This window comes from Cetorhinus maximus, chromosome 3 (assembly GCF_964194155.1).
Source record: "Cetorhinus maximus chromosome 3, sCetMax3.hap1.1, whole genome shotgun sequence".
NCBI classification, from domain to species: Eukaryota; Metazoa; Chordata; class Chondrichthyes; order Lamniformes; family Cetorhinidae; genus Cetorhinus; species Cetorhinus maximus.
Genome location: NC_135881.1, coordinates 206,510,985 through 206,529,246, shown reverse-complemented (window position 1 = coordinate 206,529,246; position 18,262 = coordinate 206,510,985). Strand labels below are relative to the sequence as shown.

The 18,262-nt window shown below is 48.5% G+C and overlaps 1 pseudogene; it reads left to right on the top strand.

Annotated features, from left to right (window-relative positions):
* The first annotated feature begins 2,052 nt into the window (after positions 1–2,052).
* LOC144674531 (NADH dehydrogenase [ubiquinone] iron-sulfur protein 3, mitochondrial pseudogene) lies at positions 2,053–2,850 on the top strand (annotated as a pseudogene).
* Positions 2,851–18,262: the final 15,412 nt, after the last annotated feature.

Sequence of the window (18,262 nt, the reverse complement as noted above, 5' to 3'; positions counted from 1 at the left end):
AGTTTTATTTTCAATTATTTCTTGTCCATCTTCCCATGTGTCCAATGTGCCCGAATGTCTAGAGATAATAGTGGATTTGACGTGCAGTGTTTGCAAAATCAAGTGTTGTCTGGAAGAATGATGGACACAGCCTGTGATTATATTCTTGGGTTAGTCTGCTGATGCTCAGTTTGGAAGATGCCTCTGTTATTGCCTAACTAGATGATGATGACAATTTTTGACACCTGCACAAAATGGATGTGAAGTTGATGGAATGAATGTCATACCCAAGGAAGGTTAACATCAAAAAAACCTGGATCATTCTCAGGTTCGAGCCTCCCCAGGTGGACTTGCTGTGTCACACACCAGTAGTAGGGAACATGGTAGATGTGTACGTATACAAAGAGATCTGGGTGTCCTCGTCAATAAGTCATTGAAGGCCAAGATGCAGGTGCAGCAAGCAACTAGGAAGGCTAGCCTTTATTGCAAGAGAGTTTGAGTACAGGTGCAGCAAAGTCTTGCTTCAATTGTATAGAACCTTGGTTAGACTGCACCTGGAGTAGTGTGTGCAGTTTTGGTCCCCTTGCCTTAGGAGGGATATTATTGGCATACAGGGAGTACAACAAAGGTTCACCAGGCTTGTTCCTGTGATGGTGGGACTGTTCAGTGAAGAGAGATTGGAGATACTGGGCCTGTATTCTCTAGGTTTTGAAGAATGAGAGGTGATCTCATTGAAACCTACAAAATACTTAACGGAATAGACAGGGTAGACGCAGGTAAGATATTTCCCCTAGTTGGGGGGTGTCTAGAACCAGGGGACACAATTTCAAAATTAGGAGGAAGCCACTTAGGACTGAGATGAGGACAATGTTTCTTTTACTCAGAGGTTTTTGAATCTTTGGAATTCTCTACCCCAGAGGCTGTGGAAGCTCAGTCGCTGAGTACATTTAAAGCAGAGATTGACAGATTTCTAAATACCAACAACGTAAAGGGATATGGGGATAGTGTGGGGGAAAGGTATTAAAGTGGATGGTCAGTCATGATCATAGCGAATGGCAGAGTGGATTTGATGGGCTGAATGGCCTACTCCTATGTTCTTATTCGGCATCTCACCACACCTGGTGGGGAGGGGGAGATGTGGGGAAGGTGGATGCAAAAATCCGGTGACTCCATCAGCAAACGGAGCCAGTGGCCAGTACTAAACTGATTCCTGGGATGGCGGGACTGACATATGAGGAGAGATTGAGTCGATCAGGATTATATTCGCTGGAGTTCAGAAGAATGAGTGGGGGGGAGGGATCTCATAGAAACCTATAAAATTCTAACTGGACTAGACAGGGTAGATGCAGGAAGGATTTTCCCGATGGTGGGGGAGTCCAGAAGCAGGGGTCACAGTCTGGGGATACAGGGTAGACCATTTAGGACTGAAATGAGGGGAAATTTCTTCCCCCAGAGAGTGATGAGCCTGTGGAATTCGCTACCACAGAAAGTAGTAGAGACCAAAACATTGTATGTTTTCAAGAAAGGGATCAAACGATATGCGGAGAAAGCGGGAGCAGGCTATTGAGTTGGGTGATCAGCCATGATCATAATGAATGGCAGAGCAGGCTCGAAGGGCCGAATGGCCTACTCCTGCTCCTTGTTTCTATGTTTCTATGTTTAAAGTAGGGCTGAGAGGCTCTGACATAGACTTGGGGGTGGGGTGGGGGGGGGGAGACATATGAGGGAGGGAAACTACCCAGAGTCGGTGATGGGCCAGGAGGATGATTCCTTCTCCACGAGGATGCGGGAAAAAAAATTCCACCAAAAAAATATTCCAGGAGGTTTTTGGGACAACCCCACCGGCAGTTCTCTTTGTTTTATAGGTGGATATCCATCAACTGAAACAGGCAGCAGAAGACATTCTCTGACTCACAACTGTTTTAATGTTAAACTTTAGTTCAGTACAAACACCAGCTTCTACTCTTCCTTTTTGGATCCTCTCCTTCTCCAGAAGCAGCTCCCTCTATTGGGGAAAAAACAAACAGCTGTTAAATCCGGGCTTCAATGAGCCTCGCCTGCTCTCAATTCACCATGGCGGCCAGGCTCATGAGTCTGGCTCGGGCCGGATTCCAGAGAACTTTCCGGAACCTGGCTCCTGGCCGCAGTGTTTTAGCATCACACACTAGGTTTGAGGGATCTGTTTCTGAGACTCGACCTACTGTCCAACCAAGGAATGAACTGCAGCACAACCAACTCTCTGCATTCGGTGAATATGTTGCTGAGATTCTTCCCAAATACATCCAACAGGTGCAGGTGACATGTTTCGATGAGTTGGAGATTTTTATCCATCCAGATGGCATAATACCAGTGCTGACATTCCTGCGGGACCACACCAATGCCCAGTTCAAATCTCTTGCGGATGAGACTGCAGTGGATATCCCTTCTCGTTCATTTAGATTTGAGATTGTGTATAACCTGCTTTCACTGCAGTTTAACTCTCGTATCCGCGTGAAGACTTACACTGATGAGTTGACACCACTGGATTCCTTGGTACCTGTATTTCAGGCTGCAAACTGGTATGAGAGAGAGATTTGGGATATGTTTGGTGTATTCTTTGCTGGCCATCCAGATCTAAGACGAATCCTCACAGACTATGGATTTGAAGGTCGTCCTTTTCGCAAAGACTTCCCACTCTCTGGCTATGTAGAGGTACGTTATGACGATGAGGTAAAACGTGTTGTAGCTGAGCCTGTTGAACTTGCCCAGGAATTCCGCAAATTTGACCTCAACAGTCCATGGGAAGCTTTCCCAGCGTATCGTGAGCCAACTGAACTGCCCAAACTTGAGGCAGGAGAGAAAAACCTGAATCTTGTCCTGATTCACTCTTAAAGGGACCTGCATTTCTAACATTATCACTCTTATGGACCAGTCCTGGGTAGGTCACATTACCCCGATACAAATGGACAGAGAATGTGTAGTAGAATTCTCTGATGGCATTCTCAGATGTGTCCGAGATGATGGTGAGTCTTCTGATCCATCCCCAGTCGCTAATGGAGTTAAGCAGGGGTGTGTGTTCGCACCAACACTCTTCATCTTGATTTTTTTTCCCCTACCATGCTGTTTGATGCCTTCCATGATGATGATCCTGGCATCAAAATCAGATATCACATGGGTTGAAAGCTGCTCAATCTGGGACAGTTCAGGGCAGAAAATATGGGCTCCAAGGATATACATCGCCATTTCCTGTTTGCCAATGACTATTCACTAGCTGCTGGCTCAGAGTTGTAATGCAACGTAACATGGACTTGTTCTCCAAAGCATGCAATAACTTTGGCCTTACGGTCATCATGAAGGAAACTAGAGTAATGCACCATCCTGCTCCACAAAAGCCCTATCTTAATCCTACTGTTTCAGTCCATGACCAGGACCTGTCAGCGGCAGATAAATTCACTTATCTCAGCAACACGCTTTCTCTCGAGCAGAAAGCATTGTCAACAAAGATTCACAGGCTGGTACCATAAACACATTTTCTGGGCAACATATTGAAACACATGCCTTGACATTTTGAGCATCAGGTTGGAAGGTAAAAAATAGTTTGTTAAGAACAAGAAAAAGGATTCAATTTTTCAAACACCATTGCCTTTGAGGATTGCTGTGCTTCTGTGCAGCAAAATGATAAAATATGTAGGGCGTATGTCTTGGCTAGCAATGAGATATGAGAAATATACGAGGTTGACAACATAACTCATATGTGACAAACCCCAAGGTGCATTTTGTCAAGAGTCTCTCGAATTCTATATCACAGTCCTGAATTTTTTTTTCCACGGGATTTATGTCCTATTGAGGAAATAGGGGTGATTTTATGATCTTAGGAAAACTTTGGTGTTGAAACGTTGCTTTTCCCAACCGTTTTCTGCAGCATAAATAGATTATTCTGGATAATGCCATTTATATTATGAACAAACATTCAAATTGTCCAGAGTTCTTCACTATGACTAACATTGAGGAAGGAATAAAAGAAAATCATCAAGAAAATAATAATTATTTGCTGATAATTCACAATTTTCTGCTCTGCTGTCATGGACTAATTCAAAATTTATCAGATTCTCATTACTTGGTTCCCAAACTCTTTAAAATATAATTTTCACTTCACGATGCCTAACTTTACAGTTCCTTCTGTGCTCATGTTTTAAATCTCCAAATTACAGGGGCCCTGTTTAGTCAGGACTAACGCCCATACAACTTGACAGATGATGGAAAAAAATACATTCCTGATGTTCTAGCTCAATCAAAAACTCTGCTGTCCGTATCCTATCCCACACCTAATCCTGCTCACCCCATCCTGCCTTGCCTGCATTTGTTCCCTAATACGGCCAATTGAAATTTCTCATCTTTGCTTTCAAATCCCTCCATGGCCTCTCCACTCCCTAGACCATAATCTCCCCTAACCTTAATGTCCCTGAAGTCTCTACATTCGACCAATTCTGGCTTCTTGAGCATCCCCGATTTTTAATTGCTCCACCACTGGTGGCTGAGCCTTCAACAGACTGGGCCCTAAGCTCTGGAATTCCCTCCATACACCTCCCCACCTCTTACCCCTCTCATTCTTTAAGGCACACTTTAAAACCTACCTCTCTGACCAAGTTCTTGGCCTGTTATCTCCTTGTGAAGTTTGGTATCAAATTTTGCTTGACAAAGCTCCTGTGTGGCACTTTGGGATGTTTTATTACATTTATGGCACTTTACAGTTGCAAGTTGTTGTTGTCCTTCCTCTGACTCTGGACTGTTGTACATCCCCATCGTTTCACCAATGGGAGATATGCCTTCAGTTACCCCCATGCCCCTTGTTGAAACTTCCCACCTCACCAAACTTCCTCCCCTTTTCCCCTGACTCCTTAAAACCCTCTTCAAAAACAAACTCCCTGACAAAACCTTTGGTCACCCTAACATCATCTTCTTTGGCTCATTTGTTTGATAACTCTCTTACGAAGCACCTTGTGATTAGTTTTTCTATATTACAGGCACTATATACACGGAAGCTGTTGCTGTGATTGAAAATTAAGGACCGTGCGCCTGCCTGTTTCTCACAATGGCCTCTCTGCGAACAGCTTCCCTAGTGCGGCCCACTGGGTTGCACCCTCACACTTACAATGTCAAGTAAACTTATTGGATTTTTGAACCATCCAGATCAGCTGAAGACAGAGAAATGGCACCAAGCATGTCACACCTTTCCTGTCAGCAGCTTGCAAAACACATTAAAAGTTGCAAACTTTTAACATTGGCTTCACTTTGTCACTGGTTTCCCCTTCATGGCTGGCTGTCCAGTTGAAAGAGCCACTTTGTAATGCAAATTAAATGGGCAATAAAAACCTATTCATGATTAACCTGATAGGATTTATTTATATGCGGATCCGTCCCAATTCCAAACATCTAGTCACATCCGGTTATAAATTTTGACAGGCCACATGAAAAGTACATGAAAACCAGCCAAGAATTTCTTATATTAAAAATAGATGAGTCATTCAATGGGAACTCTCAATTTCTTGATGTGTTCTTCCAACAAGCAGTTGGTATGGCCACCCAGAAGACTAACATACTCGTCTCGGGATGATTTATACCTATGAATGAATTAATTAATCGTTATCAGCTAACTATACTTTAGTTAAGTTACTTTCTTTACTGTATTTCATCAGTATCAACTAGGAACATTTTTACTGCACTAGACAATTTTAGTTGCCTAATTTAGTTGCATTAGTTGGCACCCTTAGCCAAGCTGTCCCAGTACAGCTACAATACTGGTATCTACCAGGCAATGTGGAAAATTGCCCACACATGTCCTGTCCACAACAAACAGGACAAATCCAACCAGGCCAATTACCACCTCATCAGTCTACTCTCGATCATCAGTAACGTGATGGAAGATGTCGCAAACTGTGCTATCAAGTGACACTTACACAGCAATAATCTGCTCAGTGATGCCCAGTTTGGGTTCTGCTCAGCTCCTGACCTCATTACAGCCTTGGTCCAAACAGAGACACAAGAGCTGAGCTCCTGAGGTGAGGTGAGAGTGACTGCCCTTGACATCAAGGCAGCATTTGGCCGAGTGTAGCAACAAGGAGCCCTAGCAAAACTGGAGACAATGGGAATCAGTGGGAAAACTCTCCATTGGTTGGAGTCGTACCTAGCACAAAGGAAGATGGTTGGGGTTGTTGAAGGTCAATTAAAGAAGAGCAGGAGACTTATCCCCAGTGCCCAGGTCAATAGCTATCCTTTAATCAACATCACTAAAACAGATTATCTGGTCATTATCCCATTGCTGTTTGTGAGGGCTTGTTGTATTTAAATTTGGAGCCACGCTTTCTAAATTACAACAGTGAGTACATTCCACGAAAGGACTTTATTGTCTGTAGGGTGCTTTGCAGTATTCTGAAAGGTGCTGTATGAAGGCTAGGGACCCAAACTGGAGGCGTAAAAGGGATTCTGGTAACAAACGTAGTGTGACATGACACTGAACCGCTGTTTGGTGGCTGATGCATTGGGTGTGTTGCTGTATGTGATATGTGCAAGGAGGATTTGCCTGTTTGCTAATCCATGACCCTTACCCATAAATGGCAATGTTGGGTAGAAGGTGGAGGTCAGGTTCAATGCTGTGAGCAGGGCACAGGAACAGGTAGAGGAGATAAGAATAAACTTCGAGGAACCTGGCAAGGTGAAGCTACACAAAGGTGCCATGTACTGGGAAAGTGGCCCAAGCAGGCATATCATAAAAAGCTTCCTGTTAACTTGTTTGGCATTTACAATGTGGCCAAACTGAGCCCTCACACAAGCCTATAGTTCTTTCATTGTTTCTCATGTTCACACATTCCTTGTCAGGGTAGGTATCCAAGCTGAAACTTGAAAGTTTTGTGAAATTCAAATCTCCACATATCTAATCACTGTAGCATAAGCAGAGGCACTAACAGCAGAGTTAGTCTTTGGGCAGCTATCAGTGATGATTGGACTTTGTACAACACATCAGTGCAGTGACTTTGACGAGACATGTCAAGCTGTGCAGTCCTGACACAGCCAGTCAGGAATGGCGGTGGACGATGAAGCAATTAACTGGAGGAGACTCCACAAACATACCCATCCTTAGTGATGGGGGAGCCTAAACCATCACTAGGAAAGACAAGGTTAAAGCACTTACGACCATCTTCAACCAGAAGTGTCAAGTGGATCATCTATGTCAGCTTCCTCCAGAGGTCCCAGCATCACAGATTCCAATCTTTAGGCAATTTGATTCACTCCATGTGATATCAAGAAACAGCTGAAGGCACTGGATACAGTAAAGGCTTTGGGCCCTGAAAACATCCTGGCTGGAGTACTGAGGACATGTGTTCCCGAACTAGCTAATCCCCTAGCCAAACTGCTCCAGTACAACTACAACACTGACATCCACCCAATAATGTTTAAAATTGCCCAGTATGTTCTGTCAATTAAAAGCTGGAAAAATCCAATTATTGCCTCATCAGTCTACTCTCAATCATCAGCAATGGAAGGTGTCATTGAAAGCGCCGTCAAGTGGCATGTAACTGCTCACTGGCGCTCAGCTTGGGTTCTACCCGGGCCAATCAGCTCCTGACCTCATTACAGCCTTGGTCCAAACGTGGGCAAAAGAGCGGAACTCAAGAGGTGAGATGAGAGTGACCGCCTTGACATCAACTCAGCCTTTGCCCATGTGTGGCATCAAGGAGCCGTAGCAAAACTGAAGTAAATGGAATCAGGGTGGAAAGTTCTCCATGGTTGAGTCATACCTCGCACAACGGAAGATGGGTGTGGTAGTTGCAGCTCAATCATCTCAGTCCCAGGACCTCAATACAGGAGTTCCTCAGGGTAGTGCCATAGGCCCAACCATCTTAGCTGCTTCACCGATGACCTTCCTTCCATCATAAGTTCAGAAATGGGATGTTCATTGATGATTACGCAATGACCTACAAGAGCAGGTCAGAGGTTGAGAATCCTGTGATGAGTAACTCACCCCCTGACTCCCCAAAGTCTGTCCACCATCTACAAGGCACAAGTCAGGAGTGTGATGGAATACTGCCCACTTGCCTGGATGAGTCCAGCTCCCACAACACTCAAGAAGCTTGACACCATCCAGTGAAAAGCAGCCCACTTGATTGGCATCCCTTCCACCATCTTAATCATTTACTCCCTTCAACACCAGCTGACCATATGGCAGCAGTACATGCACCTTCTACAACAGGTTTGTCCAACCTCCAGCCCCACGGGCCACTATTGAACCCATCATGCCTCTCTATCCGGCCCGCAAAGCCAGTGTTCAAAATACAGTGAGGCTTACTAGCCTATCAGCAGCAAATGAGGGAAAGAAACAGTCTCTGATTGGAGGGTCGGCAAACAGTGTGCTTCATTCAACCTGGGGCCTGAACACCAGCGGTGGTGAGCCTACTGGGGAGAAAGAGAGGCTTTCGGGGAGGAGGGTGGAGAGACTGTCTGCCGGGGGCAGGTTGGGGGGTAAGCATGGAGAGAGAGAGAGAGAGACAGTAGCAGAGGAGAGAAAGATTAGGTGCTGGTGGTGGGGGAGGGAGAGACTGGCTGCTGGTGGTAGGGGGTGACAAGGCCCCCTATGTGAGTTAAGATGGCAGGGCAGCAGTTGCAGCAACAGCGGGTCCCGGGATAGCTGGAGTGTTCGATAGAGTGAAGAGAAAGAGATCTGTCCCAAACCTCTCCTCACCATTTTAACCTTCAAACCCCCCCGAGCCCGGCAGGCTTGAGTGAGAGAGTGGTTGTGTACGTGTGTGTATGTGTGAGGGAGGGAGAGTATGTGTGTGTGTGAGTGAGTGAGAATGAGAGAGAGAGTGTGTGAAAGGGATAGAGTGCGTATGTGTGAGAGAGTATGTGAGTAAGAGAGAGCTGAATGTGTGAGAGAGTTTGAGAATGTGTGTGTGAGTGAGTGAGTTTGAGAGTGAGTGTGTGTATCCAGCTCACTCCCAGTCTCAGGGTCCTCACTCACCGTCACCCTCACCCCACACATACACTCACACCCATTCACACAGTGGATATGGGTGAATGGGTGGAGGTGAGTAAATGAGCACCCTGAGACTGGGAGTGAGTCAGACACACACACACTCTGACCCTCTAATGGCCATCTTTATTAACTACTCATTTTTAAAAATGACCAATTTGTTGCTTTGACATTTGTTTTTGACCAGCAAGTTGTTTCTTTGCATCATACCTCCATCTTTTTTTTTTGAAATTCATGCTTCATGTTCTGCCCGACCAAATCTTCCCGAAATTTTGCTCATCAGCCCCTTGAGTGAGAAAGAAAAATGAAATGTGATCCCTCAGGAGGAAAGGTTAGTCAAGCCTGATCGACAAGATACACTGAAGAAACTTGCCAAAGTTCGGTTTGAAGAAGGTAGCTCACCACCACCTTCTCAAGTGCAGTTAGAGGTGGACAGTAAACACTGCCTTTGTTAATAATGCCACTATCCTTCGATAGCACCTCCCAAACCCACAACCTCTAAGACAGTGCTTCCCAAGCTATTTTACAATGTGACCATATCCTAACAATTGAAAATTAACGTCAACAAAAGCAAAACAACAATAAAGCAGCATAGTAACATTTAATATCTAATTATTAAAATTCGGGGGGAGGCGGTGGCAGTGGTCATGTCACCGGACTAATAATTCAGAGGCCCAGGCTAATTCTCTGTGGACATGGGTTCGAATCCCACCTTGGCAGCTGGTGGAATTTACATTCAATTAATAGATTTGGAATTAAAAGCTAGTATTGGTAACAGTGACCATGAAACCATTGTCAATTTTTGTAGACCCATTGCTCTCCTCTGCCACGCCTCCGAAAAACACTGAGACAGGAGCAGGGCAAGGCCTGGGCCAGATGCCACCCGGGACTTGCTGCCGTTGCATTGGTGCAGTCTCGGAGCAAGGGGGTCTTGCGACCCCATCCGCTGTTTGAGAGCAGGCCACCTACAAGTTTCCATCCAAGCCACTCACCATCCTGACTTGGAAATATATCGGCTGTTCCTTCACTGTCGCTGGGTCAAAATCCTGGAACTCTCTCCCTAACAGCACTGTGGGTGTACCTACACCACATGGACTGCAGCAGTTCAAGAAGGCAGCTCACCAGCACCTTCTCAAGGGGCAATTAGGGATGGGCAATTATTTATGGCCTAGCCAGCGCCACTCACATCCTGTGAGCAAATAATTTTTAAAAAATTAACTTCCTGCTGACCCACAAGTCAGTTACTGGTTGATTTTAACCCTAGAAGCAGGTAGGGTGGAATTGGATCAGTGGTTAACATTTTAAAAATCTGACAACCGACCCCAATCCAAATTCAATCTCACCCCTGCTCTAGTTTCAAGGAGGCAGGATGGATTGGGCAACTACTCCAGAAGGCGGGTTCCAATTAAAATATTTGCATAATGCTGAAAATAAAGACACATTGTCGAAGCTTTTCATCTTGCACTCATCAGGACAATTTGCAAGGATACCAAATGTAAAGGATACAATAATTTACACTGCATGAGAAGAGAGTGCTGATTGGTTGGCAAGTAGACTCTGATTGGTACAGACATTGCCATGGAGAAAGCACCAGTTAACTGATGACTGACAGTTAACTGCCAAGTTTTGTTTAAATTCAAACCAGGGAAGTTGACTCTGATCAGCCAAGTCATTGTGCTGGGGAATGAACGAGAGAATGGTTAATGTCTATTTTGTTTAGTCAAAAAAGGCGCAATGTGTGTACATGTTCTTTCTGTCTGCAAAGGGCAGAGCTCTGTGTATGAATATATGTAGCTTCACACACGTGTAAGTGAGCCATACTGTGAGTCTGACTGACAATCTTAAATCAGTGGTCAGTGTAGTTCTTAGCACACTGAAGATTATTTACCAAATGTTGTCCAATCGCAGAATCACATCTAATGTTGGACACCAAGGGTGGAAACATCCCAGATTTGCAATAAATGCGGTAGTGGGCAGGAAAAAGGATGTTTTACCCATTGGCCACAATGGCGGCTTTTCACCCCATATCATCCCAATCCTGCCTCATTAATCATGCATTCCCGGGAAACGCACCGTTTCACTGGAGGGCGGCCTCCGATTCGTCCACCACTACATCACCTCGCTGCTTCCTCATGCCGGGCGCTATATTTAAAGTGCAGCCGCACGTACACCTCTCAGTGCTTCCAGCCCAGGGCAGCTGCACAGACAACATGGCCTAAAAGGCAGGATGACTGCAGCCCCCCGACTCAGTGACACATCCCTGGAACACCTTTTGGACAACGTGGAGGCCTGTTGGCCCTGCTCTAGCTACAGGAGGGGCAGCTACATCACCAATCTGGCTTAGGAGGCGATGGCAGAGGTGGTCAGTGCCAACACTGCCCACAAGAGGTCAGCCATCCAGTGCAGAAAGAGGATGAATGATCTCATCCTTGCTGCCAGGATAAGTCAACCATCTCATCATTCTAAACTTACACACTCACAAGTCCATCATACGTTCACTGGTATCTCACTCACTGCCAGCTCAAGGGACATCCCCATCACCAAATCACCATTCGCTCTCTCACACACACACCCTCATATCGCCATCTGGCCTCATTTCCTCTGGAGATCGCCTCCTCATCCCGCCCACACACACACGCCTGGCATCCTTCTCATTTGGCCAGGCTTGCGCTTGGCTCACACTCTCTGCATCTGTCTTTACACAGGGCAAGAGGACACACAATAAAAGAGAGAGGTCCCAAGCCTGAGGGTGGAGTGCCGGACAATAAGGCCCTCACTCTCTTCGAATGCCGTGCGTTAGAGATGCCCGGAGAGGACGAGGACCGTTCCTGCGGCGAAGCCGAGGTCAGCACCAAGCATCCAAGTGAGGATCATGCATCATATCATCGCTCTGACAACTCAACCGTGGGTCCACTGTTCTGTGTATCGTGGTGGCCAGGCACTGATAATTTCCACTTTCTCTCATAGGCATGTCTGCCAAGTCGCCCTCAGGCCAACCTTTGCCCCAACTCCAGCGCCGACAGCTCCTCAGATGGGGACCCTGAGGAATGCACCCTCGAAGAGCCCTCATAGTGCTCGCCCACTCCCTCCACCAGCGCAATGACACACACCTACACGTACAGCAGGCCCGGGTTCACTATCTGGTGAGAACAGTACACAATCTGTTCCACAGCAGGCGGAGGCAGGGACACTGGAGGCTGCCGACACTCGGAGGACAGCTGGAGGCAAGGGATCTCCTGAGTCTGAGTCAGATGATGAAGCTTTGGACTCGGTCCTCAATCAGTTGTTGGAGCTACAAAGACAATCACAGGAACATCAGGAAGGGATGTCTGGTGAACTCCTCAGATTGCAAGGGACGAGGAGTCCGTCAGCCTTCAGTCCGAGATGATAGCGCCGGCATGTAGATGCAACAAGGTCAACATTGGCAGGATGGTGGCTGCCATGGAGACCTTGGTCCGGGACGTCAGTCCTGCACTGCTGCACGGACTGAACTCCATCCCTGACACCACAGTTGGCCTCCAACAATATCAACATGAGAGGGGTGTGGGGCAGCTTGATATTACTCCAGGTTCCCCTTCTCCTCAAGGAGTCAGCCAGGGGCCCTCGAGCACCCATAGGGAGGAGAATCAGCAGGTGCGCACCCTGGGGCCTTCCATCCAGGTGACTCCGGGAGTGACCGGCCCATCCAAGTCCCCTCTTTCTGTGACCCCAGCAGCTCCAGCTCCACTGGCTGAGGATGGTGCCAATGCCACACATCAGGACCCTCCAGATCTCAGCCCACAAGAGCACGTCCGCCAAGGTCATCACAGACAACATGGCTAGACAGTCAGCAGGCTGCCTCCACCTCTGCTGTGGATATCAGGGAAGCACCAAGACATAGCAACAGAGTTAGGAAGGTTAAGAAGATGTTGATCACTTGTACATAATGTTCACTGTTATAAATAAACTCCCAAGAACGTCTTCTTACCTGTGGCTTCTTGTTCTGATGAACAGTGTTCATGTCAATCAGATGTGAAACCTTACTCCCTGCACAAGATAAACACAGGTGTCTCAGTCCAGGGCCCCCTCTCTGTGCTTTGTGCAGCCTTCCCAGCAAACTGACAGCGTGCCTTCACTGTCACTGGACACACCAGTCATGCCTGCACCTCGATAGCACCTATCATTGCAGCCAGAATGCCCTGGGCTGGAACACAGAGTTGTGTCATTCTCTCTGTGTGCTCCCAGCACCTTTGAGGTGCGGCTGCCCCCATCTCATCAGCATCTGTGTCCAGTGACAGTGTGGTCCTGAAGGATTCAGCTCACGAAGGATGCCATTGGATCAGGGGAAGTTAAATTTTCCCCACTGCGTCTCCATGATATGACCCTGTTCACAGAGCGCATGCAATCTGCCATCAGCCAGACAGGAGTCAGACATCACATAAACTATGTGAGGATCTACGGTGTCTCCCCACTGCATGTTGTCATCATCCTCATGGAATGTAGGGACTATGGGTACCCACTGCATCTCCATGGCATGAGCCTTATCACAGAGGGTATGTGTTCTGCCATCAGCCACATAGAAGTCAAACATTCACAAGTGCAATGTGAGGATCTACGGTGTCTCCCCACTGCATGTCATCATCATCCTCCATCAATCTAGCAGCTAGCAGGGCTTCCTGAGTGCACCGACCTCATCTGGCCAGTGCCATGGCCTCATCGCTGTCATCCTCGTCTTCGAGGACCTCCTCACCCTTTTCCCCATCAACGTTCTCCTCATCGAAGGAGAGGTGCAGCTCCACCATCTCCTTCTCAGCCAGCTCCTCTCCCCATTGCCGCTCCAGGTTGTGAAGGGGATGACGATGCATGACACCCTCTGTGGACTGTATTGCAGGGCTCACCAGATTTTTCCAGGCACCAGAACCTCATTTTCAATATTCTGATAGTTTGCTCCACAAAGGTGTTAGTTGCAGCATGAGTCTCATTACACCGTCGCTCTGCTGCAGTCTGAGGCCGCCACACGGGTGTCATCAGCCACGGCCTCTGTGGGTAGCCCTTATCCCCGAGGAGCCAACCCTGCAGCCTCTGTGGACCCTAGAAGACGTCAGAGATCTGAGACCAACTGAGGATGCAGGTGTCATGGACACTCCCTGGGAACCGTGCGCAGACCTGCAGGATGCGTTTGTGGTGGTCGCACACCAGCTGCACATTCAGTCAGTGGAAGCCGTTGCGGTTGATCTAGTTAACCGCTTGTTGACATGACGATCTGAGCGCCATGTGAGTGCAGTCGATGGCACCCTGCACTTGTGGGAAACCTGAGATCTGGGCAAATCCCAGCACTCTTGCATCCTGGTTATCTTGATCCTAGGCAAAATGCACAAAGCTGTGTGCCTTGGTGAAGATGGGATCCATGACGTCATGGATGCATTTATGTGTGGAGGCTTCAATATCCCACAGAGGTCACCTGTGGAGCCCTCTATTTCTATTGGTGTAGAAATTGACCACCGCGGTCACTTTCACAGCCTCTGGCAGTGGATGCCCTCCATGTCCCCGTGGCGCCGAATCCTGCAGTAGCTGGCAGATGTGACCAACCAGTTCCCTAGACGTACGCAGTCTCCGGTCACACTGGTTCTTGGTCATCTGCAGGAATGACAAGCTATAGACCCTGGGTCTAGCTAGGTACCAACCAGCGATGGCTCGCTGTGGCTCCCTGGAGTGTCTGCGGGAGCATCAGCCAGTCCTTCTTCCTGATGGTGCGGCTTCTCCCTCTGCCCAGCCAGCAACCTCCGTCGCTCTCTTCTCCTTTGTCTCCACTCTGTACGGCATGAGGCATACAGCTGGGTCACCAGGCTCCATTCTCCTGATGTACTCCTCCTGCAGGATGAAAGAGAGACGCATGGTTTAGCTTTGGTGTACTAAGAACCTCTCTTGGTTAAGTCTGAAGGCCCCTTATCACATCTCGGAGAGTGCTGGCCACCACTTGGATGGCCAGAGTTTACTGTGCTGCATGGCTGCCTGAAACCCCACCCTCCTCTGTCCCACTCCACCTGGCCCACTGGCAGCAGCTTTGCCCATTGGACTGCATGTTGTGCTCTCAGCTCAGGCACAGGCATTCTCCCAACCCGCACTGCAAGGTTGCACTGTTAGCTTGAACCGTAGGAGAGACTGGACAAACCGGGATGGTGACATTGCAAGGGGCTGAGTGCCTCCAGCAGTGACTGCTCCAAGGTCAGCTTTCACTGATTGTACAACTTGTCCAATCGTCCAATTGTTCTGCAGTCCACTAAAATACTCATTCATTTGCTGTCCGTGCCCGAGTGGTGAAAAGCTCTGGAGCATTTGGTGACACATTCATGCCTCTGCGTTGCTTGAGGGGGCAGATAAGCTAAAGGCCCGACTGCAATCATATCAATGTGGCTGCGTCTGAACTGTCTCAGCTGCAAAGGAACATACAAGGTTTCCCTAATGCATGGCCGCTCCTCTCCCTCCCACCCACCCACCCCACAACCCCCAACCTACCACCCCTCCACCCCCCCCACACCCCCCCACCCCCCGCCCCCCCCCCGCAACTCATACATGCTTGTGCGCTACCTTCAACCGCAGTGCAGCACTTTCTCCTCTACTCGCCCCAACTGCAGTGCAGCCTTTGCCCCCGCCGCAACTCATCCCAACCGAAATGCAGTCCTTGCCCTGGCACCGCACTGTCAGTCAGGCGGGAGAAAGCGACTTGCCTCTGCCCTCACCTGAATGCGCAGCGCCTCAACCGTGAGGTCCTACAGGCGACCCTCGCGAGTGCAGTGCAACGTTAGTGTGCACTCACCTCCGAGCACCCCTTCAAATGCAGCTCGTCAGGCGTATGCCTAATAAATGCCGTTGTGAAACACGTCAGTGTGCAATCACGCCAACAGTGTCGGGGGGGCGGGGGGTGATTCCAGCGAGCAGGGTTTATAGTGATATACAAATGTATTAAAATGAAGTTGCCGATATCCAGCGGTGGGGAAAGGTGGCCCACCATTGACCGGCGGAGTGGACAATCACAAACTGGTTTCACGTTGTGAAACCGATTTTTGGCCTTGCCACCATATTTGGCACTCCCGCCCGCTATGGCGCCCGACACCACTGGGCACGGAAAATTCCGCTCTGTGTTTCGAGTTTTGCAAGTGCAGGCTGGTTGGGTGCAGTCAGTACCTTGCCTGTTGCAAACAGCAGAAGGGACCTGCTGTCTGAAATGATCCACCAAACTTTGGTACAAACAGCCTACATACCCAGCATCACACTGGCACTGAAATTCATATACCACATTACTCACAATTCATATACCACATTACTCACAATTCATATACCACATTACTCACAATTCATATACCACATTACTCACAATTCATATACCACATTACTCACAATTCATATACCACATTACTCACAATTCATATACCACATTACTCACTTGTGTGATAGGCAGAATGTCTTTTTGGCTTGTCAGCAGCATCCAGTTAGTGGCGAATACCGCTCAACCCCTTGGCAAGGACAGCACAGGAATTGCCTGGGGAGCTTAAACTTCTGATGGGCAATTACCCTGCACCTGGAACCATCTGAAATTCTGATTTAAATCAGAGAGTAGTCACCCAGGAAAAGCTAGAAGGAATAAAACCACTTCTAACTCCTGGGTAACGATATTAGTAAAGCCCCCCTGCACACCTCCCCCACTTGACCCCGCATCCACCCCCCTGACTACAGCTCCAACCCCTCAATGGACCCCGCTTACAGCCCCCACACCCTGACTAAATGCTTTCCCTATGGATCCAGTATTTTAGACCATTAAAGGATGTCTGACCTCTTAACCAAGAATACATCATGAGACTTGGCTAAGAGCCCAGAAACCCATTGGTCTGTTGAAACACCTACGGCCCTGGGAAAACCTTGCTTGATTAATAGCTCTGGCTCCCTGACCTATGCTCTCAATGTCGCAATGTTTATTTTCACAACATAAAGACGTTTGAAATACTTGCAGTATCAGCTATTGAAACTTTAAAGGGCCTGGGCGATTGGCACTTTTATTGGGCTGTAGTAAATAGGAATTTTTTTTTAAAGAGAGTGGAAAATTATGAATTAAAACATGACTGTTTTTTAGAGCTTTTTTTATACAACTTACCTGGGTTTGAGACAAAACACATTAGGAGTCAGTGAATTGGCTCCAAACTATAGGGGGCAGAATATTATAAGGCGAGGGTGGGGTAGGGGTAGGGGTAGGGGGTGGGGGGCCTAAACTTCCTCAGGCGGCCTCCCCCTGGCCTTCTTTCTGCCCCGACCTCTCTGTAATTTTACAGAGATATGGGTGAGGCCAGCCGGCCTGCTGTTGTCCCAAATCCCAAATGAGGGCCACTGGATGGCCAATGAATGACCACCTCAGGGCTGTTTCCCATCCAGCCTCAATTTTCAGGCTGGCGGGAGGCGTTCAGGGCAAGGGGTATAGCCCAGGAAAGCTACCCTGCTCAGGCCTTGGACGGGAACGAGGGGGCAGGGGGTGATAGTGGGGCATCCACATCAACAGCCTCATTTCAACTTTGGGCGCCTCATCCCCCACCCCCCCGGCAACCATCAACCCCGCCCACCCCCCCACCTCCCCCTCCCCAACAAGATCTGGCTCCTTGGGGGATCGTTTCCACACAGCCTCTCCACCAACACCCTGCCCAACACCCAACTCCCCACCAGCCTCACCTCCCTTCCCTGCTCTGAGAACCCCACACTTACCTGGTCCTGGACTCCCAGGACTTAGGTCAGAATTCTCCAGCGCCTCACGCTGGCGGGACCTTCTGTTCCCGCTGATGTGAACAGAGATTGCAACGGCTCACCGGCCCTGGCATGGGGGCAGGGGTGGGGAGCCTGGGAAAACCTGGCCATAGACTCGGTGATGGGGTGGGGGTGCTGCTTGCAGTCCCAGTCCTGTCCACTGAAACTTCTGGCGCTCCTGGGGCTAAGAGAGCTGCCAGCCAATCAGATTGTCCAGCAGCTCTCTGGGGGGGTGGGGGGGGGGGGGGGGCACCTCCCCACTGAGGGGGCGCAAGTCCCACCTCCAGCTAATTAATGCTCCTCGGGGTGTTAAATAGCTGCCGGGCAGCCAGTATCGATGGTGATGCGTTGGCCATTCACTCTTCAGGCAGTGGGAAGGGAAACCCCGCCATTCTAATAATCCTGGGCTTGCTTGAAGTCCAATTACCCTGTTCACATGAAGCTGTTAACTTTGCTTAAATTCGCCCGTCTCCAGCACACACACCCCCCCACAAAGCTCTCCCGAGGGCA